General features: G+C 35.3%; 1 protein-coding gene across 11 annotated transcripts in view; it reads right to left on the bottom strand.

Annotated features, from left to right (window-relative positions):
• The window catches only part of TCF12 (transcription factor 12), a 373830-nt gene that overhangs the window by 334843 nt on the left and 25254 nt on the right, over positions 1-13733 (bottom strand). The window contains exon 1 of one of the 11 annotated variants that reach the window (XM_082446361.1): positions 6508-6528. The exons of the other annotated variants lie outside the window; for them this stretch is intronic. The gene's annotated coding sequence lies outside the window, so the exon portion shown is untranslated. Of the gene's footprint in view, positions 1-6507; positions 6529-13733 lie in introns of those variants that run through there. 11 annotated transcript variants of the gene reach the window in all.

Raw genomic sequence — 13733 nt, 5'->3', positions numbered from 1 at the left:
TATTTTTTCCAATATACAGGCTATGAGCATTTAATTTTTCTATACCAACTTTGTCAAACAGTCCAGACTCTTTACTCTTGTAAAGTAATTTTAATGTGCACATATTAGTGAACACAATTCACTTCCACTTCATTAGGGGTTCTGAATTCCTGAAAGTGAAGCTGTTTATAGTATCATTCCAAATATTTGTAGAATTCCAGAGCTGAAAGAGAGTTAAAGATGTCTCAAGTGTTCCAAATTTGTATAAGAAAGTAACCTGAGAGATTCAGTAACAACCTCCTCTTTCTTTTCAAAATGAGGCCCAGGTAGGTTACATCATTAACTGGAAGAATTTTCTCCTGCTTGATGCTGTGTTTTTTTGTTTTTGTTTTTATATAATTATATTCTAGTTTCTCTCTTTATATTTCTGAGATATTGTCCTTAATATGGATTAAAATGTCTATTGCTTCCAATGTCAATAAAGCTGTCTTTTTTCTTTAAAGGTAGTTGTCTAACATGAGTTAAAGGTCAGTGACCCAAAAGACTAAAGGCTACTAAGAACAAAAAAAGTTGTAAGAGACCCGTTATCAAATACAGGAAAATCTGGAGTGGAGTTTAAACCCCAGTACCTAGCATTTTGCAAAGCAGCATTAACAAAGAGCAAACCCATAATGTCAGATATGAAAATCCAATCATTTTCACACCTTACAAAATAGTAAGAGAAACTGACACTCTGAAAACAGCTAAAACCAACTACTAAAGCTGTGGCTTTCAATTTTTTTTTTTTTAAACCACAATCCACTTACTGTTAAATATATTTTATATCACCACCTAGTGTACACAAATGTATATTTAAATAACAAACAAATTTTACAAAAACAATCCTCTAAGTACATGTGATACTGTTCCATTTCTTTATCATGCTCTGTGAGATCCACTAAAATGATTTCTTAACCCACTAATAGGTAATGATCTGCACTTTGAAAATGATGGAAAGTGTAAGTTAGTTACTGATACAAAGCCTCAAGAAGAACAGTTTTCACAAGCATTCATTCCCCACGTATCTATTAACACTATGTACACAATACTACCTGTTTAACTGTACTGTGCTAGACACTGTACCGTAAGATTTTGAGACTGCTTATACAAATTTAACTATAGAGTCTTGTACTAGTGGTTTTTATTTTAACAATAAGGTTAGATATGTAAGGCGGAAAAGACAGCCATGTTAGCCCATTTACTCACTGAGTTTTTTTTATAGGTTTTTTTCTATAACATGTCTATAAGAATCCAACAATGTTTGCATTTGTATTATTAGTATACATATTCTCTCTTCTGTTAGATATGTAAAGCTACACTGCCACATCCAACACATCTTTATTATCCTCAAAGCACTTAGCACAGTGTTGAACATACAGTAAGTACTTATTTACTGAACTAATGGTTTTATCTAATCTCAAAACTTAGTTTATATCTCAGAGAATTAGGATAAGGCACAACAAAATAGCTTTGTGTTAACAAAAGTACTTTTGGATGTAGCTATTAAAATACCTTAAATCTCAAAGCAAATCTCTGAAAGTCTAAATTTTGCTCCATGCATTTGTAAAGACTTCTGAAATTACTTAAAACAGAACTTTATTGCAAAAAAGACTCAAACCAAATTCTACAAAGCAGTTATTATTAATAAAATGACTATTAAAACAGTAAATGTGTGTTAGTTAGGAAATTTTAATTTAATCATTTCCTTTCTCTAGCAAGTGAATATGTCCAACTCAAATTCTTTTTTAGATAAGTCAGAATACAAATAAATTACATATTTGACAAATGCATTTTCAAACTTTACAACTCAGAGATAGTGATTTCATTTGTAAAAGAGATATACACTCTATTTTATAGTAGTTATTTGTTTTGATTTTTCAGATTAATTTTGTCATGTCAAAAAACTGAATAATAATCCTATTTCTTTTTAAGACCAAAGTTAACTGAAACAGATGCCTGTGAACATCTATTCAATATTTGCTTGCATCACCAAAGCATGACATGACCTGTTTTTAAACAATTGTATTAAATAGTAACAAGCATAACTAACCATGTAATAGCATAAGCATTTGATACTTGAATATGAAATTCTTTCTTAACAATTAAGTAGATTAAACAGCCAAGTCAAAACAAGAAACTTAAATATTGACTAAACTGTCCCCAATTTCTCAATTTACAATAGATTGGACTGAAGAAAATTGGTTTCCTAAGTATGGAAGGTGTTTCTCCTATAAAAGCTGGATTCTTGCTTCCATATTTCATGAAGCCAGCTAGTTAACTAACATTCATAGTCAGCTCTTCAACAGTTCTTATTTAACCGTTGGACATTGCTCTCTACATGAAATAGCTCCAACATTCACTGAGGAAAAGGGAGCACTATTTTTTGTTAGATTGTAAGTTAGCTCAGCTATGCCACTCCACATCTCACCTGGTAGAATGACTGGAAATCTAGTTTAAGTTTTCAGGATATAGGTTCACTCTACTTTTAGGGTATTGTAGCCTCTCTATGGATGAATGCATATTCATAGTCTATTAGGTCTGCAACAGAAATTAGTCTTATATCCCATACAGAATGTCAGGCTCAAGTAAGTGCATAAATATTTTTTGAATAAACAAGTATTTAAGCACCTGCTGCATGCCAGGCACTGTCTTAGGCCTGTGACTACAAAGGGTCCAGAACATTATCAATCAGAATGATAAGTGCCACAAGAAACAAACAATTCAAAATAAGACATGACACAACAAGCCAGAAATTTATCACCGTGCTATAATGCAGAGAAAAGAGCAATGAAGTTGAAACCCAGTCCCAGTTTCACAATCCACTATATAAGTTATATAAATTTGGTTAACTCAAAATTAACAAGCTAGATGCCTTTGTGTAAACAGAAATATATAAGCCTAACTTAAACATAAACTTAATTATTGTTTATGGCAGAAACAAAACATAAATCTAATTACACTTTTTATATGAGCTTTTATTACATATATAAGCACACTACATATTGGGTTGGCCAAAAAGTTCATTTGGGTTTTTCTGTAACATCTTACAGAAAAACCCAAATGAACTTTTTGGCCAACCCAATATAACAATACACGGCCTAATGAAGTACAGTCCAACAGAACTTTCTACAATGATGGAAATATTCTATACTTGTACTCTCCAATATGGTAGCCACTAGATATATGTGGCTATTAAGTACTTAGAATGTGGCTAGTGCAACTGAGGAAATGAATTTTATTTTTTAAAACTAATTTAGGGACCTCCCCGGTGGTCCAGTGGTAAAGAATCCGCCTTGCAATGCAGGGGACATGCGTTCAATCCCTGGTCAGGGAACTAAGATCCCACACACCACAGGACAACTAAGCCCATGCTCCACAACTACTGAGCTCACACGCCTCAACGAGAGAGCCCGCATGCCACAAACTAGAGAGCCCACACACTTTGGAGCCCACGCACCACAACTACAGAGCCCACGTGCCCTCGAGCCTGCAGGCCACAACTAGAGGGAGAAAACCCTCATGCCGCAACTAGAGAGAAGCCCGAGCGCAGCAATGAAGAGAGCACGTGCCACAACAAAAAAGATCCCACATGCCTCAACGAAGATCCCACGTGCCGCAATTAAGACCCAACACATCCAAAAATAATAATAATAAAGAAAATAAATATTAAAAAAAAAAATAACTTAAATATAAACAGGCAGAAGTTCTGTTTCCAGTAAAGACAGAGTCACAGGCAATAATAGGGACTGCATTTACACTCATGCCTGAAAAAAAGCATAAAATGGAGAAAACAAATGACACAACAATTTTCAAGACACTGGACAACAGGCGACAAAGGACAATGATCTTTGAGAGTCAAGAAACAAATAAGATGAGCCCTACAAATGATCAAACTTACTGACGTGACAAAGTTCCCAAGCAGAGGTACTAGGGGGAAGTGAAGGTGGAGACTGACAGACGCAGTGAATTCAGAACATGGACCTCACAGAATAAGCAGGATGGAGAGCCAGAGAGCAGCACTGAGAGCAAGCAAACTCCTGCAAGAGCGTTCCCCTTGCGTAATGATCAGCACATGCATGTAAGGAAACTACCTAAAGTTGGAGAAAGAATAACCCCAAAAGATAAAAAGTGTCAAGCACAGGGCCAGTAATAATATCTGCTCCCAGCAGCGAGACTGAAAAATTTCATGAGTCTTGAGGCACTGGTAGAGTAACATAAAACAGACTCCCTCAGTAGTGAGGAATAATCAGCCCCAGCCCAAGCACTACTCTGGACCCACCTAACAAATCTTAAAAAGACCAAAAAGGATTAAGATGTTTCAAAGTAACTTAACTACATCCAGAACAAGGTTCAAGAATAGTTTTAGTAATATAAAAATATACAGCACCCAGCAAGGTAAAATCACAATAAAATCTGAAACCTAATAAAAAATTACTAGCCATACAAAGAAGCAAAAAGGTACAAACCATACAGAGAGGGGAAAAATCAACTGACTCCAACCACAACTGACACAGATGTAAGAACCAACCAACCAGGATATTAAATCAGTTACTATAACCATTCCATATGTTCAGAAAGTTTAGAGATGTGGAAGATATAAGAAGACACAAATCGGGGACTTCCCTGGTGGCCCGGTGGTTAAGAATCTGCCTGCCAATGCAGGGGACACAGGTTCGAGCCCTGATCTGGGACAATCCCACATGCTGTGGAGCAACTAAGCGCATGTGCCACAACTACTGAGCCCGCGTGCCACAACTACTGAAGCCCGCGCACCTACAGCCTGTGCTCCACAATGAGAAGCCACCACAATGAGAAGCCCGCGCACCACAACAAAGAGTAGCCCCCGCTCACTGCAACTAGAGAGAGCCCACACGCAGCAACGAAGACCCAAAGCAGCCAAAAATAAATAAATTTTTAAAAGCTTAAAAAAAAAAGAAGACACAAATCAAGCTTCTGGAGTTGAAAACTATAATGTATGAGATGAAAATTACACAGAACAGGATTGATGGAAGGTTAAACATGGCAGAAGAAAAGGCAGTAAACTTGAAGACACAGCAGAACAATCCAATATTAAACACAAAGAGAAAAGAGGATTTTTTTTTTAAATGAAGAGAGCTGTGGCACAACTCCAAGAGTCCTTCTACCCATATAATTGGAGTTTCTGAAGGTGAGGGGGCACAGAAAATTATATGAAGAAAGTTTCCAAAATTTGCCCAAATTTGATGAAAATTATAAACTCACAGATCAAAGAAGTTCAACAAATACCAAGCAAAAGAAACATGAAGACATGCATACACCAAGTCACATCATAATCAAATTGCTCAAAGCCAGTCATTTTTTTTAATCTCAAAAGCAAACAGAGAAAAAAGATACACATTACATACAGAGAAACAAAAATAAGAATGACATTAGATTCCACATTGGAAATTGTAAAAACAAGAAGACACTGGAGCAAATCTTTAAAATACTGAAAGAAAAAGCTACCCATCTAGAATTCTATACCTAGCAAAAATACTTTCTTAAAAACAAAGAACTACTCAAGAATTTTTGAGACATGCAAAAGCTGAAAGGAATTCACTACCAACAGATCTCCACTATGAGAAATATTACAGTTTTTCAAACACAAGGAAAATGATGCCAGATGGAAATGCGGATCTATACTAAGAAATAAAGAGCAATGGGAATGGTAACTTAATAAATGTATATGGGTTTTTCTTATTATTGAAATCTCTTTAAAAGATGATGGATTAAACAAAAATAACAAGGATCTGGTGCTGGATTTATTACATATGTAAAAGTAAAATGTATGGCAACAATAACACAAAAGCTGGGATGGGAGAAATGGATGTACACTATGGTAAGGTGCTTGAACTATACATGAAATGACATGGTATCCCTTAAGGTACATTAAGATAAGTTGAAAATGTATACTATAAATCCTACACAACCACTAAATTAACAACAAAAAGTTTTTCCTAATAAGGTAACAAAGAATACAAAATAGAATCATAAAAATACTCAATTTATCCTAAAAAGAAGGCAGAAAAAGAAGAACAAAAAACATGTGAGATAAATACCAATAGAAAACAAACAGCAAGATGATGCATTTAACTCTAACCATATCAAACACCACATTAAAATTTCCAGTTTAAAACCAAAGATTTCAGACTGGGTAAAAATGCAAAACTCAATGTACATGCTGCCTAAAATAAAGGCACTTTAAATAGAACAAAGTTAAAAACAAAAATAAGGAAAAAGTATACAGTGCTAACACATCAAAAGAAAGCTGAAGTATATTTATTAATACCATGTAAAGTAAATTTATGAGCAAAGAATATTAATAGGGATAAAGGAGGCCATTTCATAATGATAAAGCAGTCAACTCATCAAGAGGATATAAAAATCCTAAACATTAATGCATATAATAATAGAGCTTCAAAATATGTGTATACAAACTAATATAACTGCAAGGATAAATAAAAAACTCACAACTCTAGTCAGAGATTTCAATTCCCCTCTCTCAACAACTGGTAAATCAACCTAAAAGAAAATCAGAAAGGATATAAAAGATCTGAACAATACTGTAAGCAAAAATGATCTGATTTAGAAAACATTCCACCAACCAAGAGAAGAAGAACATTTGCCAAGTCAAACCATATTCCAGGCCATAAAACAAGACTCAGTACATTTGAAAGGGCTCAATTCATACAAAGTATGTTCTCTGACCATAATGGAATTAAACTAGAAATCAGCAACAGAAATATCCCTAAAATGATATTCTCCCCAAATATTTGTAACCTGAATAACAATCACTTCTAAATAATTCATGGGTCAAAGAAGAAATCAAAGAGAAATTAGAAAATATTTAACCTAAATGAAAATAACTACTCAACATATCAAAATTTGTGAAATGTTACTAAAGGAGTACTTGAGGAGAGGGGGGAATTTATAGCACTAATGACCTATATTAGAAAATAAGAAAAGTCTCAAATTAATGACTTCAAAATCTAAAACTTAAAAAGAAAAAATTACACCTGAAGTAAAGAGAAAGCAAATAATAAAATCACACCAGAAATCAAAGAAATGAGAAAATAAAATAAAATAAAGAAAACCACTGAATCCAAAGCTGGTTCTTTGAGAAGATACGTAAAACTAATACACTTTTAGTCAGAGTGATCAAGGGAAAAAAGAAAGAAGAAATGAATTAGCAATATCAAGAATAAGAGCAGTGACATTACTACAAATTCAACAGATATTAAAAGAATAATAAGCAAATATTATGAACTCTATTTCAACAACTTAAATGACATAAACAACTTACATTCAACAACTTAAATGACATAAACAAATTCTTCACAAACAAATTCTTCATTCAACAACTTAAATGACATAAACAAATTCTTTGAGAAATACAAACTACCAAAGTTTAAACAAGAAGAAATCAATCATCCAAGTAGCTGAATTTTTAGTTAAAAATCTTCCAACAAAAACAATCTCCAGACCCAGATGGTTTCACTGGTAACAACAAATATTTAAGGGAGAGATAATATCAATTATACACAAACTCTTCTAGAAAATTTAAAAAGAGGGAATACTGCCCAGCTATTCTATGAATCCAGCATTAACCTGGTGTCAAAATCAGACAAAAAAACATTAGGAGAAAAGAAAACTACCTATGTTCATCAACATGTGAAGAAATTTTAACAAATAAATTCCAACAACATATAAAAAGATTAATTCTTCATGACCACATGGGGCTTATCTGCATAATGCAACTTGGTTTAACAATAAAAAAATCAATCACTGAAACTCCCCCATATACTAACAAATTTAAAAAGAAAAGCCATGTGACCATCTCTATAGATCCAAAAAAAGCATATGGCAAGCCCAACGTCCATTCCTGGAAAAATCTCTCAGAAGTTTTAACAGAAGGAAACTTCCTCAGTCTAATAAATGGCACTACATTAAAGCCTACAGCTAACATCACACTTAATGGTAAAAGACTAAATACTTTTCCTCCAAGATCCAAAACAAATCAAGTTGTTCTGTTCTCACCACTTCCATTCAAAATTATACTAGTTGCAATAAAGTACAATCAGAAAAGAAAAAATAATAATAACAATAAGGCATCCAGATTAGAAACCAAGAAGTAAAACAGCCTTCACTCACAGACTACATGACCAGCAACAGAATATCTCTATAGAATGGAATCTACAAAAAAGTACTGGAATTAATAAGTTTTAAAAATCTGTGCAGGACATAATGTCAACACACAAAACTCAATTATATTTCTATATACTGGTAACTAACAATCAGAAATGGAATTTTAAAAACAATACCATAGGGGCTTCCCTGGTGGCACAGTGGTTAAGAATCCGCCTGCCAATGCAGGGGACATGGGTTCGAGCCCTGGTCCAGGAAGACCCCGCATGCTGCGGAGCAACTAGGCCCGTGTACCACAACTACTGAGCCCGCACTCTAGAGCCCGTAAGCCACAACTACTGAAGCCTGTGTGCCTACAGCCCGTGCTCCACAACAAGAGAATCCACTGCAATGAGAAGCCCACGCACCGAAACGAGGAGTAGCCCCCGCTCACTGCAACTAGAGAAAGCCCGGGCACAGCAACAAAGACCCAACGCAGCCAAAAATAAATAAATAGAATAATTTTTTTAAGTCTTTAAAAAAAATAACAAAATAAAATAAAATAAAAACTATACTATATATAACAGCATCAAGAAGTATGAAATACTTATAAATCTAATAATACATGTGAGAGACCTATATAGAGATCACTAAAAAATATTGCTCAGAGAAACTAAAATGATCTAAATAAACAAAATTATATTATCTTCCCATGGGGTCAGAAAACTTGGTATTGTCAAGATGTCATTTCTCCCCAAACTTATCTATGGATTTAAAGCAATCCCAGTCAAAATCCCAGAAGGCTTTTCTTCTGTAGCAATTAACAAAACAGTACTAAAATGTATATGAAAATGCAGAGGACCTAAAATAACCAAACACTATAAAAGAACAAATTTAGAACAGTAACACTACCTGATTTCAAGACATATTACAAAGCTGCAGTAATCAAACAAGTGTGGTATTGCATAAAAACAGCCAAAGATCAATAGAAACACTATAAAGCACAGAAAAAAGACACATAAATATACAGAAAATTTTTATAAACATGCAAATGAATTCATTTGAGAATGAATAATCTTTTCAACAAATGGTGCTTTAACAGTTGAAAATCATATACAAAGAAATGAACTTCAAATCCATACCTCATACCATATTAAATAACAAACTCAGAATGGATCACAGACCTATATGTAAAACTAAATTTTAAAAGTTGCAGAAGTAAATACAAGGGAAAACTTTTGTGACCATTGGTTAGGTTAAGGTTTCTTAGATAACAACATCAGAAGGACAATCTGTAAAACAGTAACTTGATAAACTGAATCTCATCAAAAATAAACACTTTTACTCTTCAAAACATACTCAAGAGAATGAAAAAAAACCACCCAGAAAGTGGGTGAAAATAAATCACATCTAATAAAGGACTTGTACCCAGATTATTTAAAGCAATCTCAAAACTCAGTAATAAGAAAATAATCTTATTTAAAAATAGACTTAGGGCTTCCCTGGTGGCGCAGTGGTTAAGAATCCGCCTGCCAATGCAGGGGACACGGGTTCGAGCCCTGGTCTGGGAAGATCCCACATGCCACGGAGCAACTGGGCCCGTGAGCCACAACTACTGAGCCTGCGCGTCTGGAGCCCATGCTCCGCAACAAGAAAGGCCGCGATAGTGAGAGGCCCACGCACCGCGATGAAGAGTGGTCCCCGCTCGCCGCAACTAGAGAAAGCCCTTGCACAGAAACGAAGACCCAACACAGGCATGCATGCATGCATGCATGCATGCATAAATAAATAAATAAATAAATAAATAAATAAATAAAAAATAGACTTAGATGTGAAGATCCTTCACCAAACAAGATAAAAGATGGCAAGTAAGCACATGAAAAGATGCTCAATGTCATTAGTAATTCGGAAAATACGTATTAAAACCACAATGAGAGGGACTTCCCTGGAGGCGCACTGGTTAAGAATCCACCTGCCAATGCTGGGTACATGGGTTCAAGCCCTGGTCAGGGAAGATCCCACATGCCGCGGAGCAACTAAGCCCAAGTGCCACAACTACTGAGCCTGCATGCCACAACTACTGAAGCTCGCACGCCTATAGCCCATGCTCTGCAACAAGAGAGGCTACCGCAATGAGAAGCTCGTGCGCCACAACAAAGAGTAGTTCCCGCTCGCCGCAACTAAAGCCCGCGTGCAGCAACAAAGGCCCAACGCAGCCAAAAATAAATAAATTTATTTTAAAAAAAAACAAAAACACCACAAGATACCACCACACACCTATTAGAATGGCTAAAATTTAAAACAATGACCATACCAAGTGTATCCATACAAGGATGTAGAGGGACTGAAACTCATATACTCCAAGTAGGAATGTAAAATTAGATAACTACTGCGGAAAAAGTGTTCGGCAGTTTCTTAAGCTTATAGATATCTACTATATAAATATCCACACAAATACTTATTTAAGAATGGTCATAAGAGCTTTTTTGTAATAATCAAAAATTGGACATAACCCAAGTACCCATCAAACAGGACAAGGGATAGACAAATTGTGGTATAGGAATTACCATTAAGCAAAAAAAAAGAATAAACTATTGATACATGGATAAATCTCAAAATAATTATGCTGAGTGAAAGAAGCCAAACAAAAAGGACATTCTGTGTGGTTTTATTTACTTAAAAACTCTAGAAAATGAAAACTAATCTAGGCAGAAAAGATATACAAATGGGCATGAGAAAACTTTAGAACGGGATATACATGTTCATTATCTTGATCGTGGTGATAGTTTCCTATTAAACTTTATACTTTAAATATGTGCTGTTTATTGTAACTAGCTGCTAGAAATTTAGTCACATGTTGCTAGTGGCTACTGTAAAGTACATCTAAAGCCTCTCCCTTACCCAGTCTTCCCACTCACCATGCCTTCACCTAGTACACCAGCAAAAGATGCACCAATTCTCTGGACAGAAGTAGCTGTTTTAACCTCTACTTCGTGACACTTTAATCATTTCCATTAAAGCACTTTCCAGGTTGTACTGTTATTTACCTGTTTACCTGTTCACATGACTGTCTTCCCCAACAAATTACAAGCTCTTCCAGGAGGAGGACCATACCCATATCACCTTTATAATCCCAGATACCAAGCACAGAGCCTGACACAAAGTGTATGCTGAATAAATGTTGGTTAAATAAAGCATACAATTCATATCTTTTATGAATGTTTTTCTTAAGTCTTCTTACATTGTTTTCTACATAAAGAAACACAACAATTGATGCGTGTATGTGATAAGGAAATTGTCAAATCATCCTCACCTAAAAGAAATGTTTTTAATTCATACCTGACTGAGTTTCAAGGAAACTTTTTTTTTTTTTGCAGATCGAGTTTTACATCTATAATTTTTCATCCAATAAAATGACTGAATTCCTGTATGTAACAGACAATGCTCTATGTACTTAGAATAAATTATAGAATAAAACAAAGTAAAACAAAAGAACTTTACATTCTGGTTTAATAATTAGAAGAGTGAGATTATGATGCTTTTTGGCAGATACTTTTCAAAAATTACTGAGATAACAAAACTGTGTATTAATAAGTATTCATAATAATATTAACATATGTAGAAATATACAAATTATGTTTAATTAGGGTACAATATAACACAACAGTCAATGAAATAAATAGCCCAGAACACCTAAAAACATAAATAGATATCTCAAATAACTGAATAGAATGAATAAAGATAAAATCAAGGATTTCAACCATATTTTTAAACGTTAACAACTGCTTTGCCTTTTCAGAATGCTGTGAAAATGACCTTTTCTGGAAGTCACGAAATCAGGACATTTTCTCTCACACATTGTCACCAACAAAATCTGGCTGGAATCAAGAGAAATCAGGCAGAGAAAATCAGCTCACTTAGAAGTAATCTGTATTTGGGCCTTGTTGTCCATTTCTTATAGATGATGATTTCACTGGGGAAAAAGTGGGACTTTTCGTCCCACTTTCCATGTCCTGACCGTGGAAAAGTGTAAGCATTCTTTTCCCTCTAATAATATAGAAGGATGAGTGCAAGAGGAAAATGTAGGAAGGTAAAATGGGGTGGTAATGCTTTTGATAATGGAACATGTTAATATTCTATAGAGGCCTCAAAAACTGCTGTTACTTCTGTACTTTTGGCTATGACCTCTGAGCTGACTCCATCATAAACTTCAGCCTTCATCTTCATTCTGAGGTGACTGCATTATTGAAAACAATGTTTTATCTTCTCAACTTACAAAAAGTGTTTACTACTCCACTGGTATTCACTCCAGCTTGTCTTAACAGTCTCTTCTGAAGTAAAGGGATTTTTTTAAAGGTCTGTCTACACAGATTACCCTGAGACTAAGAAACTCTCATATACTAGACTAAATTCTTCAAAGAGAGGAAAAAAATTCCTCTTTGTATATGAATTCTGATATTTTGTAGTTACAGCAATGTTTTCAGGTCACTTATGACACGAGGGCATCATGTAGGCTTTTCTGTAGAGATCCAGAGGATAGACTTTGTTTTGTTGTTGTTGTTGTTGTTATTGTTGTTGAAGGTGAAGCATCTGACACTACTGTGAATGATATTTTTTTAAAAGATTTATTTATTATTATTTATTTATTTATTTTATTTATTTTTGGCTACGTCGGGTCTTAGTTGTGGCACCCGGGATCTTTGTTGAGGCATGCAGCATCTTTCGCTGGGGGGCGTGGCCTTCGTCCTGATGCGCAGGCTTCTCTCCAGTTGTGGCGTGCAGGTTTTCTCTTCTCTAGTTGCGGTGCACAGGTTCCAGGGGGTACAGGCTCTGTCGTTATGGCACGCAGGTTCCAGAGTGAGTGGGCTCTGTAGTTTGCGGCATGTGGGCTCTCTAGTTGATGCACACAAGCTCAGTAGTTGTGGCGCATGGGCTTATTAGTTGCCCCACGGCATGTGGGATCTTAGTTCCCCGACGAGGGATTGAACCCGCATCCCCTGCGTTGCAAGGCAGATTCTTTACCACTGGACCACCAGGGAAGTCCCCAGAGGGTAGACTTCAGCAATACACCACACTTCAAACTGTATACTGCTTTGTCATTTAGAAAGCATTTTCACATGCACATTTAAGCCTCACAAAATCCTTGTGAATAAGGCTTATTCACCTCCATAGTGATAAATAAATCGTATAAAATAAAAACCTTGACATCACCTCCAATGGCCCACTTCACCTCACACTACAAACTCAATTAAGAAGAGGTGCCATCTCAATGACTAAACAGTGAATATTTTTTAAATTAATTTTCTACTCTTGGATGTCCCCAAACTGGCATGGATTTGGAGCAGTTTCCTTCTCTGATTTCCTTTTATTATTTTTTCTTTTTAAGAACAAATAAAGTACTGAAAATTAAAAAAAAAAAAAACAGAGGAGGTCCCATCAATTCCACATCTACATGTTCTCACTTGTATCCTCACTAAGCGCTGCTACATGCAAAGCTGTCATTTAAGCTGTGCACCACACAACTTCAGGGACATCACTCACAATGCAGTTTAACACCTGACCAGACGTACACG

The sequence above is a fragment of the Balaenoptera physalus genome (genome assembly GCF_965194825.1).
Source record: "Balaenoptera physalus genome assembly, chromosome: 2".
NCBI lineage: Eukaryota > Metazoa > Chordata > Mammalia > Artiodactyla > Balaenopteridae > Balaenoptera > Balaenoptera physalus.
The sequence above is the reverse complement of the archived record's forward strand: the minus strand, read 5'-3'. Positions and strand labels throughout refer to the sequence as shown.